The sequence below is a fragment of the Ambystoma mexicanum genome, chromosome 10 (genome assembly GCF_040938575.1).
Source record: "Ambystoma mexicanum isolate Mex_15411 chromosome 10, UKY_AmexF1_1, whole genome shotgun sequence".
Lineage (NCBI taxonomy): Eukaryota > Metazoa > Chordata > Amphibia > Caudata > Ambystomatidae > Ambystoma > Ambystoma mexicanum.
Genome location: NC_090932.1, coordinates 1,430,955,522 through 1,430,973,088, shown reverse-complemented (window position 1 = coordinate 1,430,973,088; position 17,567 = coordinate 1,430,955,522).

Sequence of the window (17,567 nt, the reverse complement as noted above, 5' to 3'; positions counted from 1 at the left end):
GCGCTCCCAGCGCGTGTGTTGCCTGCTCCTGCTCCCCCCCTCCCACTTCCTGGTCTTTCCCCTCCCTCCCCGCCTCCCTGCCCGCCCACCCCCCCCTCTGATTGGCTGTGTCCTGCCTCCCCTCTGGCCTACTCGACGGCCGTTCCCCACGCTCGCTTCTTTCTCCAGCTGAGCGTGGAGAGCGGTCGCCGGTGGCCTGAGGGGATTAGCAGGCCTGGAAAGCCCTGCCTGGGCCTCCGTGAGTTGTTTGCATTAGAAAATACTTAAAAGAATAGTTGCATTGTTTTATTTATCTTCGCGCTCCCAGCGCGTGTGTTGCCTGCTCCTGCTCCCCCCCTCCCACTTCCTGGTCTTTCCCCTCCCTCCCTGCCCGCCCACCCCCCCCTCTGATTGGCTGTGTCCTGCCTCCCCTCTGGCCTACTCGACGGCCGTTCCCCACGCTCGCTTCTTTCTCCAGCTGAGCGTGGAGAGCGGTCGCCGGTGGCCTGAGGGGATTAGCAGGCCTGGAAAGCCCTGCCTGGGCCTCCGTGAGTTGTTTGCATTAGAAAATACTTAAGAATAGTTGCATTGTTTTATTTATCGTCGCGCTCCCAGCGCGTGTGTTGCCTGCTCCTGCTCCCCCCCTCCCACTTCCTGGTCTTTCCCCTCCCTCCCCGCCTCCCTGCCCGCCCACACCCCCCCCCCCCTCCTCGACCCTCTGCCTATAACCTCCCCCTTCCTGGGCAGCCCTCTGCCCGGCAGCCCCCTGCGGCTAAGGGCCCCAGGCCAAGGGCGACTCCTACAGTGCGGCTCCCTGTGTGTCTGCAGGTGTCCGCAGGAGACGCCAGGTACCAGCTCCTCCGCACTCCGGCCCACCCCACCTCACCTCACCCGCATGATGCCTCGCCCCCCTATTCCAATTTCCCGGTAAACTAGGGTGTTCTCTCCTCTCGCAGGAATCTCAAACTTAGGTGGCCCTGACCCACTACGCATTACTGTTTGCTCTTCACTGTGTTAAACTAGTGCCCTCCACTCACTTCCTGTCTGCATACTCGTGTCGTTCGCCTCCCCTCCTACTCCATGGTGCTCTCCATCTCGCCTATCTACTCTAACTGCTTCTCCATTGTCTATCCTGCTCTCCTCACTAAATCCGGTAGGAAAAAGTTTAAAAAGGACATCCTGGTCTCCAACCCAGGCCTCCCTATCGCTGACACCTGCACGAGCGCCTGCTCCAAGGAAACTCTCACTGACATTCTCTTCTTCGTACCTTCACCTGACCTATGGACCCTTCACATGGTCGCTGTGCTCTCTCCTTTCTCCACCTCTCCCATTAATGGTGGCACCCGTTGGGATGTCCTCTTGGCCCCTTTCCACTCCTCTAAAGCCATCATTAATGTCTATGCTAACGGGACCGTCTTGGTCCAAGGCCCTCAGGCCAACCTTCACCTCTTTGATAGACGCTTCCCATGCCTCATCAACTTCCTCTCCTCTCCCGCTGTCCCCCCTCCTCTATCCTCAGCTACCTTGCCTCCCCCCTCCCTCCCTGCCCCCTCCCTTGCTCCCTCTTCAACTCCTTCTCTAACACCTCCGCAGGGTGTACCTCTGATCTGTACCCCTCCCCGGAAGTTTTTCAAGGGTGGCAACCTTCTCCACATTGCCACTCTAAATTCTCGCTCTGCCATCAAGCACTCCTCTGATATCTGTCGCCTTCTTGAGGAACTGGACCTCGACGTCCTCGGTCTCACTGAGACTTGGTTCACTGCCAGCTCTGCCACCAGTTTCGACACACTCCTACCTGACGGCTACAAGATCCTCTCCGTGCCCAGGCCCAACCGTTCAGGGGGTGGCGTTGCCCTTATCTTCCCTGAGTGGATTCCTGCCACTGTCACTCCTACGCAGACCTACTCCTCCTTTGAATGTCTTGTCTGCCGACTCTCTCTCTCTCCTAGCCATTCCCTTACCGTGGCTACTATCTATCGGCCTCCTGGTCAAATTTCCTCCTTCCTCTCTGAGTGGGCTGATCTCTCCTCCTCACTCCTGTCCTCAACCACCCAACTCCTCTTTCTCGGTGACTTCAACATCCACCTTGATGCCTCCTGTCCCCCCACTGGTCTCTTTCGCGAACTCTGCAACTCTCTCTCACTCTCTATTCTCCCTTCTGGTCCTACTCACTCTGCAGGGCACACTCTTGATGCTCTGATCTCTTCTGACCTTCCCCTCTCCCTCCCTCTCTCCACTCCTCTCTCCTGGAGCGATCACTTTCTTCTATCCTCCCACCTCTCCCTCCCTACCCCACAGGCAAAGCCACCCTCTTCACTGCCACCCACCTTCTCGGTCATCCGACCCATGAAGCGCGTGTCAGTTGAGGCTTTCGCTGCCACCTTCTCGCCCCCTCCTCCCCCCCTCGGCTGACTCCCACCCCGACACAGCCCTCTCCATGCTCTATTCCTCTATATCTGATACTCTCGATATCCTTGCCCCCGTCATGAGAATCCGCCTGAAGCCCAAAGCCAAATGTAATTCCTGGTACGACTCGGATCTCGTCACCCTAAAACGCAAGTGCAGGGTGGCAGAGAGGAAATGGCGTGCTTCATGTTCATCCTCTGACAAACTGGCCTGCCGCCTGCTCCAAAGGCAATACCGGCTCTCCGTTCTCACTAAGAAGAGAGCCCTTATCCAAGCCCGCATCTCTGAGGCATCAAACAACTCGGCCGAACTCTTTAAAATCTGCAAGGAGCTGGCCAACCCTGCTGCAGTCTCTACCTCTCCTGTCCCCTCCCAGGCCCTCTGCACTGCACTGGCCTCTCACTTCATCTCAAAAACTCAGGACATCCTGTCCTCACTCTCCTCCCCTCTCCTCCCTCCCTCTTTTCCCGGCTCTTCCTCTTGCTCTCTTGCAGCCGCCCCTCCGCCCTCCTTCTCTTCATTTCCACCTTTTTCTGCTGACGAGGTTTCCAGACAAGTCCGATCTATGAAAGCCTCGTCTAAACAGGTTCACCCCTGTTCCTCCAAAACCATCAAGGACCACATCGTCTCCCTGGCTCCTGCCCTGGCTGACTTTTGCAACCACTCATTCGCCTCTGGAGTCTTCCCATCCCCCCTCAAGCACTCCCTTGTGCACCCCCTCCTCAAGAAACCCTCTTCCGACCCCTCCTGCCCGGCCAACTATCGCCCAATCTCCATTACTCCCTTCCTGGGCAAGCTCCTGGAGAAACTGGCCATCTCCCAGCTTAACCTCCATGCTGAATCTGTTGGTAATCTTCATGACCATCAATCCGGCTTCAGAGCGGCCAGAAGCACGGAAACTGCTCTCCTGAACATCCGTGAGGACCTGCTCCTGAACCTCGATTCCAACACTCCCTGTGTTCTCATTCTGCTCGATCTCTCCTCTGCCTTTGACACTGTCAACCATGCCATCCTGCTCAACCGTCTCCGTGATAACCTGGGTATCACTGGTCAGGCTCTGGCATGGCTGACCTCTTTCCTCTCCGGTCGACCCTCCCAGGTCCAAATGGGCTCCTTCCTCTCTGACATCTTTTTCTCCACCTGTGGTGTCCCCCAGGGATCCAACCTCTCTCCCTGGCTTTTCAACCAGTATCTGGCACTCCTTGCCCACCGCATCGCCGCCCTCTGCCCCCACTTCCAGTGCTATGCGGACGATACCCAGCTCATTTTCAGGCTACCCTCGGCCTCCTCCTCTCCTTCCCTCATCTCCGACTGTCTGTCTGCTATCCAGGAATGGTGTGCCGCCAATGACCTCTGCCTTAACGCCAGTAAGACTGAGATTCTACTCATCGGCGCACCCACTCCCTCCTTCCCTGCAGCTCTCTGGCCGGCCTCCCTTGGCCCCCTTCCTGCCCCTACCTGCAAGGCTAAAAACCTCGGGGTCATCTTCGACTCCACACTCTCTCCTTCTCTCCTCATATATCTGATGTCTCTAAGAAATCACACTACCAGCTGCACCTCCTCAGAGGTATTCTTCCCTTCCTCTCCTTCCCCCAGAAGCTCACTGTCTCCCGAGCCCTGGTTCTCTCAAGGCTGGACTACTGTAACAGCCTCTATCTTAATCTCCCTGCCTCCACTCTCCGCCCTCTGCAACTTATCCAGAACAGAACTGCGAGACTTGTCCTTGGCCTCAAGCCCAGGGACCGTATCTCTCCAGGACTGAAATCTCTTCACTGGCTCCCAGTGGCTGCGAGGATTAAGTTCAAAACCCTCTGCATTGTCCACAAGGCCTTCTGGGGCCTGGGGCCTAAATACCTTCAACTCTCTCTTCCTAAATATCTTCCTTCACGAGCCCTTCGCTCATCCATCTCTAACTCCCTCATGGTCAGCCGCTTCTCGAAGCAACGTGCTGGGGGTAGATCTCTCTCCGCAGCAGGGGCCTCCCTCTGGAACAGCCTGCCTGCCTCCCTGAAACTTGAGGAGAACCATCTCCGGTTCCGGAAGCACCTCAAAACCTTCCTCTTCGCTTCTGCCTTCTCTCTCCCTCTCCCCTGCTAAACCTGCTTAACTCCCCACTAAATTCTACACTTAACCTGCATCTGGGCCACTCTCAGCGACCTCGGTCCAGGGCCCAGCCACTCTCCACTTGCACTGCCCCCCTGGCTCCCCCTGCACTGTGGGACTGTCACTGTATCCCTACAGCCCCCTACCCAGCACTTGCTCTGCACTTACCTCGCACTTGCCACCAGCTGGCCCTTTTTATTTATTATCATTTATTATTTTATTACGCCACTTACCTTGTACTGCACTTTTCCCCCCACCTCCTCCCCCTGCACTTTCTCCTTTTCCCCTTACCTCTGCACTTGCACGATCTGAATGACACCTGGCCTAGTAGGATCGTTTGTCCGTCTTCCCCTTGTTTCCCTCCCTCCCTGCCTCGTCGCGCCTTGAAACACTTGTGTATAGGCGCGTTACAAATACCATATCATATCATATCATATGACGTTACGCGCACGTGCGTTTTCCATGGCGCGTAGAAAAAATAAACACGTCAGAGTGTCATAGCGTGCAATTGGTGGAAAGGGCCTCAGCGCGTATGCGCGTCTGTGACATGCGTGCACGGGCGTTTCCCTGTACACGGGTGCATGTTACACGTCCAATGACTGCACGTCAGAGTGTCAGCTCGTGTAATTGGAGGCTAGCGCCTTAGCGCGTACACGCGGAAGTGACGCTGGACATGTGGGCATGTTTAAAAGGTACGTGTAGAACGCCATTTCCTTGTACGTGCTTTTCGTATAGAGCGAGTGGGTGAAATCTGTACTTCTTGTCGGTTCACAAACGATTTACTTCACGGCGTTCCAAGTTCGTACTCCCTGTTACCTCTGACAGCTTTTTCTCTTTTGTCTTTTTCCTGGGCCTGTTTCCTCAAACAGCATTCACTTCTTCTGTTGTCCTGTCTCCTCAGACAGCGTACAATTCTTCTTTTGGCGGGGGTGTTGCCAACACGCACACGCGCGTATTTTTCACACGGTTTTTCCTGGCAGACGGTGAGTCGTGCACATATTTAACATCTGTGCTTGCCCCATGTGTTGCGTACTCCTTCAGAGGTCAGTCTAGGCTGCGTGTGACACGCATACGTTCATTTTTGTGTTTCTGGGTGCCACAGCGTAGTGCAGGTTTATTTTTCCATGCATGTGGTCTAGGAGGGGTTGCGTGCACATTATCTCCCTTTTTTGGGGTGCCTGTGCGTTGCGTGACCCGTCATCTTCCCCGAGGGGTCACATACAGCCTTGCTAGAGCACCAGGGTACGAATTCCATCTAGTACCCTACCCCTTTGACCCCCAATTGCCCAGGACAATAGTTTACTGCAACTCCCATACACACAACAACATCAGTGCCATGGTTGGGAGGCGAGCACGCGGTAAGGTGGCAAAGGTGGCCGAGCCTCAAGAGGTGGCCGTGGTGGATACAGTAGGGGACGTGGCCGGGACTTGCAGGGTGCCCCTAGCCCCCCATGTGTGGGTGACCAGTCAGGGACACCCATGCCCCCCCCCCCCTGGTTGAGGGTAACGTGGCTGACACCATCCCTGCTCAGCCCTTGTTGGACCAGCCCATTGTGGCACCAGACCTGGTACAGGGTGACTCCATGGCTGACTTCCAGTTCAGCAGGTCTAGGCCACATGTGGCGGTGCACGTTGGTGTCACCAGGCCATGTGGATCAGGGGCTGCTATGGCATCTGCTGCCCTGAGTAGGCAGGGTGGGGAGGCTGCAGGGGCAGCAGCGGCTCCATCCACCCCAGCTCTGAGTCTCCCAGCCAGGACAGTGTCGGTCCCAGTCCCCCTGACTACATCACACTTTAGCTAATGCCTGCACCAAGTTCCATGGTGAGTGTTCATTCCCACACTCCTAGTCCACAGTCCACCGGGGCCCCTGCCCCTAGTGTCCAGAGCGGCGTAGGACACTCTGGATCCCCACCACCTTCCAAGCGGAAGAGGAAGAGTGCTCGTCCAGTACAGGCTGATGCACCAGACACGGCTACACAGTCCGGCCCACCAAGGAAGCCCAGCTTCAATCATGCCTAACTTGATGCACTTGTGGAGTATGTGTCCACACATGACCGCGAAATGGTGATTACTGCAGGATGCAAGACCACACCTGCACAACGGAAGGCACACTGGCAGACCATCACGGACATCATAAGTGTCCTTGGATTCGTGAGGCGCACAACTAATGGTTGCTACAAGCGCTGGAATGACCTGAAGCGCAGGGCAAAGAAAAAGCGGGCCTCAAGTCATGCCGCAACTCTAGTGACTGGAGGTGGGTCTCCAGCAGAGGACATTGAACTCACTCCACATGAGTATGTTGCTGGGACCTACGTCACGGAGGAACAGATCCAAGGCATGGGAGACCTGCCAGATCACGAGGCATTGTCCGGTGAGTGCACATGCATGTGTGTGTCATCCATGTGCATGGTGTGTGTGTGAGGGCTTCTGATTGAGTGCCAGGTGAGGGTGTGTGTGCCTTAGTGGTTTGAGTCACCCATGTGCTTCATCCAATACATTCTCCGCACCAGAATTTGGGTATTGCAGTATCCCTTCTGGTAACAGTAGACATTCAGCCCAACCTCACGCCAGTTGCCCTTGAAGTGTCATCTTGCCACAACATAGCTGCGTATTATACTGTGTTCATTCAGGCTGATTGTTTGCATTCCACCACTTTCACTAGGCATTTCTCAGTCCTATTGTCACATGTGTGACATGGCTATGGTACATGCAATCTGTGTGATGGCATGTGTCATGTATGTGTATTGGAAATGCCAATCACACACCAATGTGTGATGGCATTGCTAGCCAGCATGCAGCAAATGTGTTAGTCTTCCATCTTGGTGTCATCAATGTGTGCCATTTGCCTCCCCTTCATGCGCAGTGACGGTGCATGCATGGGAGGGTTATAGTCATGTGGGACATGTGTCAATGGAGTACTGTTTCTGTTGCTTCTCAGCCCTAATTGTGTGCCATGGTGCTAATGCCTGTTCCCATTTCTTTTCTTTCATGTCTTTGCAGGGGATGACACACTTGATACTGCTGGGGTTGTGGAGATGGTGCAGACCCAGGAGGGTCTCGGGCCCAAGCGGGCACCAGTGAGGGACGTGGTGTGGTGGTGGGTGAGAACCCACACTTGCTGCAGACCATTATCTCAAGGGGTGTCTCTGGGTGCACTCCCCCGAGCTCTATTCAGGTGTCGATTCGGATGATGAGACCTATGTGCCGTCGCAGGTACGTGTTTCTGGGAGGGATTCTGTACTGTCCAACCCACCTGCACCAGGGGTAGAACCCTCAATGGGGATGTCAGTGTTGGTAGGTCCGCCTTTGGTGGTTACGGATGCAGGGTCACACTCCGCAACATCTGATCCTGTTCCTGGGCCAGCAGATTAGAGGGGGAATGCAGTCCTGCAGCCTCAGGCAGTGCCGACACAGCAAGGCGCAGTTCGCCTTGCCCCAGACAGGTGTGGTGCCCGCTGACACGGTGGCCGTACGCCACCTGGCAATAACGCATGGGAGCAATCCATATACGGTATGGCAAACCAACAGGTAGCATCATCTGAGATGATGGCTCAGACCATGAATAGGGTGGCCACTTCCATTGTCCCCCAAGAAAGGCTGATTGAACAACTACAGCAGGCAACAGACTGCATTTGCCAGCCACACAGGGAGGACATGTTGGCGTCCAACAGGGACAGACGGATGGCACTGGAGACTCTGCGGGAAGCCATTTCTATTGAGTCCCAGGGCCACAGGGAAGCCCTGAGGGTGGAACTCCGTCAGCTCAGGGTGACTCTTGTAGAGCTTGAGGCTTCAACTGACACGAGGACAGAACAGCAGCTGGATCGGCTCACACGTACGCTCTCAGCTGAGATGCAGGCAACTAGGGAGGAGGTCCGGGCATCCCGTGAGTTGTTGCATGGGGACCTCCGCACGATTATCCTCCAGAACCAGACCTTACACACACCCGCATGCTTGCTGCCATGGAGGACCAGACTAGGTTTGCGTGGGCTGCCTCCCATAGTGCCACCACCTCCTGATGCAGCTGCAGAGGGTGAGGAGAGCGACAGCAGCGAATCTCTCACAATAGGGTAGCCGTGCAGGCCATGAGCCCATGGAGGTGTTTTTTTTTTTTCGGCAAGATCCACACAGGTGGGTTTTGGTGTGCACCCTGTCCTCCGACCTCCTGGGGGGCCTCCCCCACCCCCCCGGGCCCATTCATGGCCATTTTTGATTTTTGATTTTTTTGAGTGTGTTGCCTTGTGTAGCTCCCGTGGGCATACGCTGTATTGTGGCTGGGCACATGCAGGCTTGTCCTGAATTTGGGTTAGATGCTTGGGTTTGTGTGACACACACCCCTCCTGCTTTCCGTTTCCATGGGCTTGCAAAGGGTGTGCCCAAGTGACATTGACTTACACAGTGACGTTGGACCCCCATTTGATGTGTGGGCAGTCTGTAGTCAATACTGTGTAGACATTCCTAGTGCATATTGTTGTTGTATTGTACACTGCATGGTGTATTGATATGTGCCTCTGCATCCATCTCATCCTCCTAATTTGCAGGTCCATTTCCCATGTCTTCACAAGGCGGTCTACTTTGGAAATGGAGTTCATGTTGTAAGCAGTGCACCTACACTTTTGCGTGGCGCTAACACTGTACAGTTGGAAGTGTTCGAAGTGCTGGCATTATCAGGTAGTGAGACTACCAATTTTTTGAATCCATACTGTCATGTTTATGGTAGGTTGGAGGTTGTGTAGGTGATTAGTATTATTGGTAATTATTTGGTAATGTGTGTTGTTGGTCCTGCATTTCATGTGTGGCCAGTTTCCATTAGGGACACTGTAGTTTGTGACACTTGTGTCATGTTGTGGGGATTAATTTGTTTGCTCTCACATAGCATGACATGCCATGGTGTGTTGTGTGGCAGTGCCGGGGAGGGGTTGGGTGACATGGCACTGTTCTCATGTTGTATTTGGCAAGTGGGTATTCATTGTTGCTGCATAGAAGTGTGTTTTTTGATGACACTGCATTGTTGGTGTTTGTGTAGGTTGGGATGCACACATTGTGACACTTCCAGGTGGAAAATCTGAGGCTGCTATGGTTCTGACAGTTGACTGTCCCTTAATTCATCAGAATTGCCAGATTGAGTCATCATTGATTGTCAGATGGTATTTGCCAGGGCTGTGTGCACTCCACAGGGGTGTGATTTCTATGTGAAGTAATTAGCCACCAGCTGCGTACGGGCTGCCTCACCCCGTGCCCTTTCCCCTCCCATGCGCAGCGGGCCTGCATTTGGTTGGGGATGTGGGGGCACCACCATGTCCAGAGCCAGGCCCCGGCGTGTTGCAACATTGTGCAGGACACATGCTGCCACTATGATCCTGCACACTACTGGGGGAGCGTATAACAGCTGCCCGCCAGAACGGTCAAGGGAGCGAAAGCGTGACTTGAGCACTCCGAATGTGCGCTCCACTATGCCCCGGGTTGCAATATGGGCTGTGTTGTATCTTACCTCGGGAGGCGTGATAGGGTTCCGAATTGTCGTCATCATGTGGGTGCTCAGAGGGTAGGCACTGTCCCCTGGGGAGGTGGTGATGGGGATCATTAGTGGGGTAGTGACATTACTCTGTATCTGTCATGCATGCGTATGCTGTGGCATTTATACTCACCAAGCAACCATGCATCGCCATGCCGGCCAGCTTCCATGTCCCGGTTTAGGGTTGACATCCTGTAAATGAAGCTGTCGTGGGTGGACCCTGGATAGTTGGCATATACTGAGGTGATGATTCCCTTGGCATCACATACTACCTGGACGTTGATGGAATGCCAGTGCTTGCGGTTTCTATAGATGTGCTCAGATGCCCTGGGGGGACGTAGAGCCACATGGGTGCAATCAATGGCACCTAGCACTTTGGGGAATTGTGCCACCCTGTAGAAATCCTGGCTGACAGCCTGCCTTTCTGCAGGTGTTCTGGGCAGGTATATGTGCCTGCGGACTGATGGGCGTGCAGTGATGATGGCCAACACCTGGTGTAGGCACCGTGACTGCGTGGCCTGTGACACCCCCCCCCCCCCCACTATGGCACTTTTTCTCCGCTGAAATGATCCGGTAGCCAAGAAGTGCAGTACATTGAGGACCTTCTCCAGGGGGCTCAGTGCTTGGGAGCACAGGGTGGGTGATGTGAGGTCATCCTCCCACTCACTGACCAGGTCGAGTATTATGTGAGGTGGAAACCTGTACCTCCCATACACCTGGTCATCAGGCATACCAAAAAGGCTGGTTCTGGGTGTGAAGATTCTGGCCCTGACTATCCTCCTGCAGTATCCCACGGCCACTGCTGCTAGGAACGGTATATTCATCCTGGCGTATGAGCTTGTTTGTTGTTTGCGCACACTTTTCTTGCAGTGCGGGACGTGCGCCAGCTTCATGCTGGCGTACGTGTTTCCGGATTGGACCTTTTTTTTGGGCGCGTTGTAGGCGACCGTGTAAATCTTCCCGCCCACCCCAGGAATACACGTAACACGCTCTCCCAGGGCCAGTCGCGTGTGGAAGTTCACGCGAACCCGTAATACACGTACCCTGCTGATATCGCGCGTGGAAGCTCACGCGAACCCCGTAATACACGTCCCCTGCTGATATCGCGTGTGGAAGTTCACGCGGAGCCATAATACACGTACCCTGATGAAATCACGTGTAAGACTACCCGCCACCCCTGAAATACACGTACCCAGGCAAATCGCACTGCTGGGGGGTGGGGGGTGGGAGACATGAGTGGGGGCCTTGTGGAGGGTGCCCCTGGATGCTGGGGGTGGGGGTGGTGCAGGGGGACATGTGTGGGGGCCTGATGGAGGGGGTCCCCTGACTGCTGGGGCGTGGGGGTGCAGGGGGACATGAGTTGGACATGAGTGGGGCCTGGTGGAGGGTGGCCCTGACTGCTGGGGGGTGGGGGGGAGACATGAGTGGGGGCCTGGTGGAGGGTGCCCCTGACTGCTGGGGGGGCAGACATGAGTGGGGGCCTTGTGGAGGGTTCCCCTGGATGCTGGGGGTGGGGGTGGGGGTGGTGCAGGGGGACATGTGTGGGGGCCTGGTGGAGGGGGTCCCCTGACTGCTGGGGCGTGGGGGTGCAGGGGGACATGAGTTGGACATGAGTTGGACATGAGTTGGACATGAGTGGGGCCTGGTGGAGGGTGCCCCTGGATGGTGGGGGTGCTGGGAGACATGAGTGGGGGCCTGGTGGAGGGTGCCCCTGGATGCTGGGGGGTGGGGGTGCTGGGAGACATGAGTGGGGTCCTGGTGGAGGGTGCCCCTGGATGCTGGGGGGTGGGGGTGCTGGGAGACATGAGTGGGGGCCTGGTGGAGGGTGCCCCTGGATGCTGGGGGTGCTGGGAGACATGCGTTGGTGGGCAGTAGTGCAAGGTGACATGTGGGTTGGCTGGGGGGCATGGCCATGGTGGATGGGCTGCCTGCGGGACAAATGCAGGGGTGCAGGGTAGTCCCCTGTGGTGTGGGCTGCCTTCAGGGGCTGTGGAGGGTATAGAGGGAACAGCTGGGAGGACCCACACGGCCAATTCACGTGTAGGACTCCCCGGCACCCCCGAAATACACGTAGGCTGCTGGATTTGCGTGTGGAATTTCCCGCGCACCAGGAGTACACGTACCCTGCTGAAATCGCGTGTGGAACTTCACGCGCACACTGAAATACACGTACCCTGCAAATTCGCGTGTGGAACTTCCCGCGCACCTTGGAATATACGTACCCTGCTGAAATCGCGTGTGGAACTTCCCACGCACCCCGAAATACACGTACCCAGGCCAATCGCGTGTGGAACTTCCCGCGCACCCCGAAATACATGCACATGCTATTTTTCACACAGCGGTGTCCGTGTTTGTCGGTACCCCTTTGCACATCATTTTTCCTAGAGGGCCACAGTATGGATCATTCATCATAGCTGTATATAGGTGCTTTTTGTAAGTGCACATTTTGGCGCACATTTATTTCAGGCGCAGGGACGCTACCGCCTGCTTTCTTGTGGCAGACTTGTTTGGCCCTGTGCGTGTCTTTGACCGTGCAATGGTTTGCCCTAGTCGATTCCATGAATACGAGTTGTAGGCGAGCCTGTGGGCGTTCTGCGCACTTGCCTCCTGTACTTCCCCCGTGACGCCCATATTTTCACGCGTTGTTCCCCATTCCGGGTGTTATGGCCCGTGTTCCGCCTACTTTTGTTATGTGCACCGTGCTATATGCGATTTCGCTGTGGCCGTGGCGCACGCCGTTGGATGACCTGTGCGCCGGCGTGCGCCGCGCACTTTTTCAGCGCACATCCAATATTTTTCTCGTGCACGGACTTCCATGAATCGATGTGCGCTGGTTTTCCCTGAGATTTTCGCACTTGCACTGCGATTCGCACGTTTTGGCACCTCTGCGCCGGAATTTTCGGCGCACATTAATTCCATGAATCGGCCTGTGTCCTGAAGAATGCTGAGAGGGTGCAGATCTTCAATAAAGGGCCAAAACACCCTCTGTTGACCAGAAACTGTTTATAATATCCTTCCCTGTTGCGGAATATATAAAAAAGACCATCTTAACCGCAGAAGCTAACACAAGAATTGTAAACAATACATTTGGAATCATTAGACAAAGTAACATCAAGTAGGAGGTCCATAAATGTTAGACTTAAATGCATGCTCATTTCCAATCTGCAAAAAACAGGACAAAGGTTTCAAATATGTGATGTCATCTTTGATGTCATGGTTTGGTGGTGCGAGTTATGGTTGTTTAGCTTAGCATAACTGGAGAATTTCTGTGGTTTTTCGGTTTTACTTGTAACCATAATATGGATAGGTTGTTATTGGTGCAAAGTAACCATAATGTCCCTTTAAAAAAGTGTTTGCACTAAATTTGATAGGTTTTTCTTAGGGCAACCTAAAGATAATGTCCCTTTAACACTGTTTTTTCACTGAATTTCATATCTTTTTACCAAGATACCCTTAGTTCGTATAGATGTTCCACACAACATACTAAATCCCCTAGACCTGTGCTGATAACCACCGGGTGTGTGGATATGCGACTGTCCGTGGACTTCGGGTTCCATCCGCACTGCCTAAAAGCTCTGGGGTTCTCTTACATTGTTGTAGTGGCAACAAAAACACTCAACATGTTGAAAGAGCAGCACATAAGTGAATTACAAAGAAAAATAAAGTAGGTCTACAAACTCCATACTTAAGAAAGCAACAGTTCAATTCCATAGGGTATGCAACATAATGGAATGCACCAAGAAGAAAAATAACCTGTACCTCCAGCAAAATTACCACACTGCTGCTTTACACAGAAACTGAAAAGCAACTGTCAACAGCACAACTGCAAAGCACTGACAACACAACTGAACTACAAACTGGTAAGTGCACTACATTGTTTCCTATAACTGCGCAGTTTGTTCAGTGTGCTATACTAAAACATAATTTCTCTTTTCTTAAACAGAAATGTAAAGCAGAAAATAAAGGGAATGCCCCAGAAACAGTACATCATCCACAAGTCCATGAGCACATAGAACAGCAAAGTAACAGTGTAAAATGGTTCAATTAATGAGCACTTTTGCCGATTTAAAAGATTATCTATAGAGACATATCATGGAGAATATTAAATATCACTGCCCTACCTGCACCTGTACCCCTTCTCCCTGTCCCAGCCAAACATTCCCAAAAATTCCCTATCACCAAAGACGTTACGATTAGACCTCAATCCCTTCCTCCCCTGATGCCCAATCTCTAGAAAAACCCAATTCCCCTGTATAGGTCTCTCTTTCTTCTTCCCCTTCTCTTTCATAATTTGTATATTTATTTTTGTAAATAAAGTGCTATGTGTATACTGTTGCTGTATGTCTCTGAGTTTTATTTTTTTTAAACCCTGTTAGGAGTCTTTGTAGACTGCGTGACTGTCCGGAATGTCAGTAATTAATCAAAATGGAGGTGTTCTATTGACACTGCATCTGTCCGCAATCAAAATGGAGGTGTCCATAGAACACAGCGCCTGTCCGCATGTCCAGAAAGTTATGATGCATCTTTCATTAGTTCAGGGACCCCACCCCTGTCTGGCGGACACCTGGGCGCATGCGCATCCCACCTTCGGGGCCCGACGAACACTGCGCCTGTTTGGAATTGTCTGCCGCAATTGTGTCACACTTTTAATTAGTTCGGGGAGCCCAACCCTGTCGGTAGGACACCCATGCGCATACGCACAATGGATCCCATGAAATAGGTGTCCTACTGACACCCGTCCCATTCGAGAACGTCCGCAATATCACCATGTGATGGCACCCACGCTGAGCATAGGCCCTTATCAACAGACAGGGTCCAGGCCCCTGGATACCAAAAAAGTGCTTTTTTTTTTTAGCAATCCAAGGTGCTTCACTCTTGCACAGGTCCTAGACTATGCCCCTGGTGATCTGGATACTTTTTGGAGATTTTTGAGCCTGCTTTGGGGTCTGAAAAGTCTGTAGAGCACGTGGCTGTCTGTGGAGCATGCCCCAGCACCCCAATAAAAGGCCACACCCCAGAGCTGCCTCTCATTCTGTTTTTGGATACCAAGGTCTATTGAGCACTGCTGCAGCTTGCTGTTTGCTGTTTCCTGTTTTGCAGATTGCTGTGTTCCCGATTCCTGACATCTTTGGTGATGACATCCATGGTTGCTCCTGATGCTGCTGCCTCTGCCTCAGCACCACCCCGACCCCCTCCACCACCAAATTTCCAAGAGCCTGGGGAGGGGAACAGGCATGGTGATGTAGAGAGGGATCAAGAAGAAGATGAGGGTGAGGTAGTGGAAGTCCCCACTAATGCCGGCCAGCATGAGTCTTGGGTGTGGAGGCTGTTTACCACCATTGGGGGGGTACCCAAGGCGCGTGCAGACAAGGTGCACTGCACTGAGTGCCAAACAGTGCTCAGTTGTGGCAAACCTGGCATGTACAGCTATGAGACCACCTCCATGCGGCAACACCTGAGGTCGAATCACAAGGCGGCAGTTTGTAAGGTCGTCCCCTTTGAATGAGGTAGTAGGTTGAGTTCCTCTACAGCATCCTCTGTATCTGCTCCTGTCACCACAAGGGACACTCCTGTGGGACTGCAGATCCCTGAACCAGCCACGCAGGCAATACGCACCACGGCAGACCCTTACCTTTTGAGGGTCACTGTATGTGCATGCACTGCAACACAGTACTTGGCAGGCGGGATGAAATGAAATGAAAAGATATTTTATTTATATCGCGCTCATACACAAGTGTTTCAGAGCGAGACCAGGCAAAAAGGGAGGGGAACAAGGGAGAGAAAAAACAGAAAAAACAGCGATCTTACTAGGCCCAGTGACATTTAAGAAAGCACAAGTGCATGGGAAAGGAAAATGGGGGAAAAGTGTGAAGCAGAGGAGAGAAAAACAAATACATATTAAATAGAATAAATAATAAATAAGGGCTTTAAACCATTGTAGTGCAGCCAGCAAGTGGCAGGTGAAAGTTAGTCAGAAAGGTATATCTGATAAATTCAGATGAAACGTGGGCGGGGAACTGTATGGGTACAGATACAGAACCCTAGTGCAGATGGTGGCCTGGAGGCAGTGCAGGAGGGTGGCAGGGTGAGCAGATACCTGGGCCCGAAAGAACAGAGGGTGGCCAGGTGCACAATGCCATGAGAAGAAACAGATCAACAGGGGAGAAGGGGGGCAAAGGCAGAGGCAAAGAGGAAGGCCTTGAGAAGTTTCCAGAACCAAAGATGTTTTTCCTCAAGTTTCAAGGTGGCTGGGAGGCTGTTCCAAATGGAGGCACCAGCCGAAGACAGGGATCTACCCCCAGCTTGTTTTTTTCTAAAACGACTAACCCTGAGGGAGTTAGAAGTAGAGGAGCGAAAGGCTCGAGAAGGGAGGTATTTACGGAGGGATAGTTGAAGGTATATTGGACCCAAGCCCTAGAAAGCCTTGTGGACAATGCAGAGGGTTTTAAATTTAATCCTTGCATCCACTGGGAGCCAATGAAGGGATTTCAAGGCTGGAGAGATACGATCCCAGGGCTTGAGGCCAAGGACCAGTCTCGCAGTCCTGTTCTTGATTAGTTGTAGAGGGCGGAGAGTGGAGGCAGGTTGATTTAGGAAGAGGCTGTTACAGTAATCCAGTTTGGAAAGAACCAGAGCTTGGGAGACCGTGAGCTTTTGAGGGAAGGAGAGGAAAGGTAGAGTACCTCTACGGAGGTGAAGATTTTTTGGAGTTATCAGAGATGTGTGCGGAGAAAGAAAGTGTAGAGTCAAAGATAACCCCAAAGTTCTTAGCCGCGCAAGTGAGGTTGGAAGGAGCGGTGCCAAAGGAGGCCGGCCAGAGAGTGAGAGGAGAGGTTGGAGATGGTGTACCAATAAGGAGGATCTCAGTCTTGTTGGCATTTAGACATAGATCATTGGCGGCACACCAATTTTGAATGCCAATTGGACAATCTGAGATGAGGGAAGGAGAGGAGGTGGCTGAGGGAAGCCTGAAAATGAGTTGGGTGTCGTCAGCATAGCACTGGAAAGTTGAGCAGAACATTGAGATGCCGTAAGCGAGAGTTGCCAGGTATTGGTTGAAAAGCCAAGGTGAGAGGATAGACCCCTGGGGAACACCACATGTGGAGAGGGAGACAGAAGATAGGAAGGACCTGGGAGGGTTGATCAGAGAGAAAAGAGGTCAGCCAGGCCAGAGCCTGATCAGTGATACCGAGGTTGTCACGAAGATAATTGAGCAGGGTGGTATGGTTGACCGTGTCAAACTGTAAGAGGATTCAATTCAACACGACAGCTAAGTCAATGCCTAGTCTGGGATACTGAATGGAAACCCTTATTGATATATCTTTATGTCCAGTTCATGCGTTCTGGATGACTACCCCTGTATAACACCCCTCTCTTGGAATCCCCCTGACCCCACTGAGCCAAGAAGTAGTTCTGTTTTGCAAGTTAAAAGGTTTATTTGAGAATTTAAACAATATATATATATATATATATATATATATATATATATATATATATATATATATATATCACGCTTTATAATAAATTAATAATTGAATATCACCCTTAATCTGAGCAGTAATC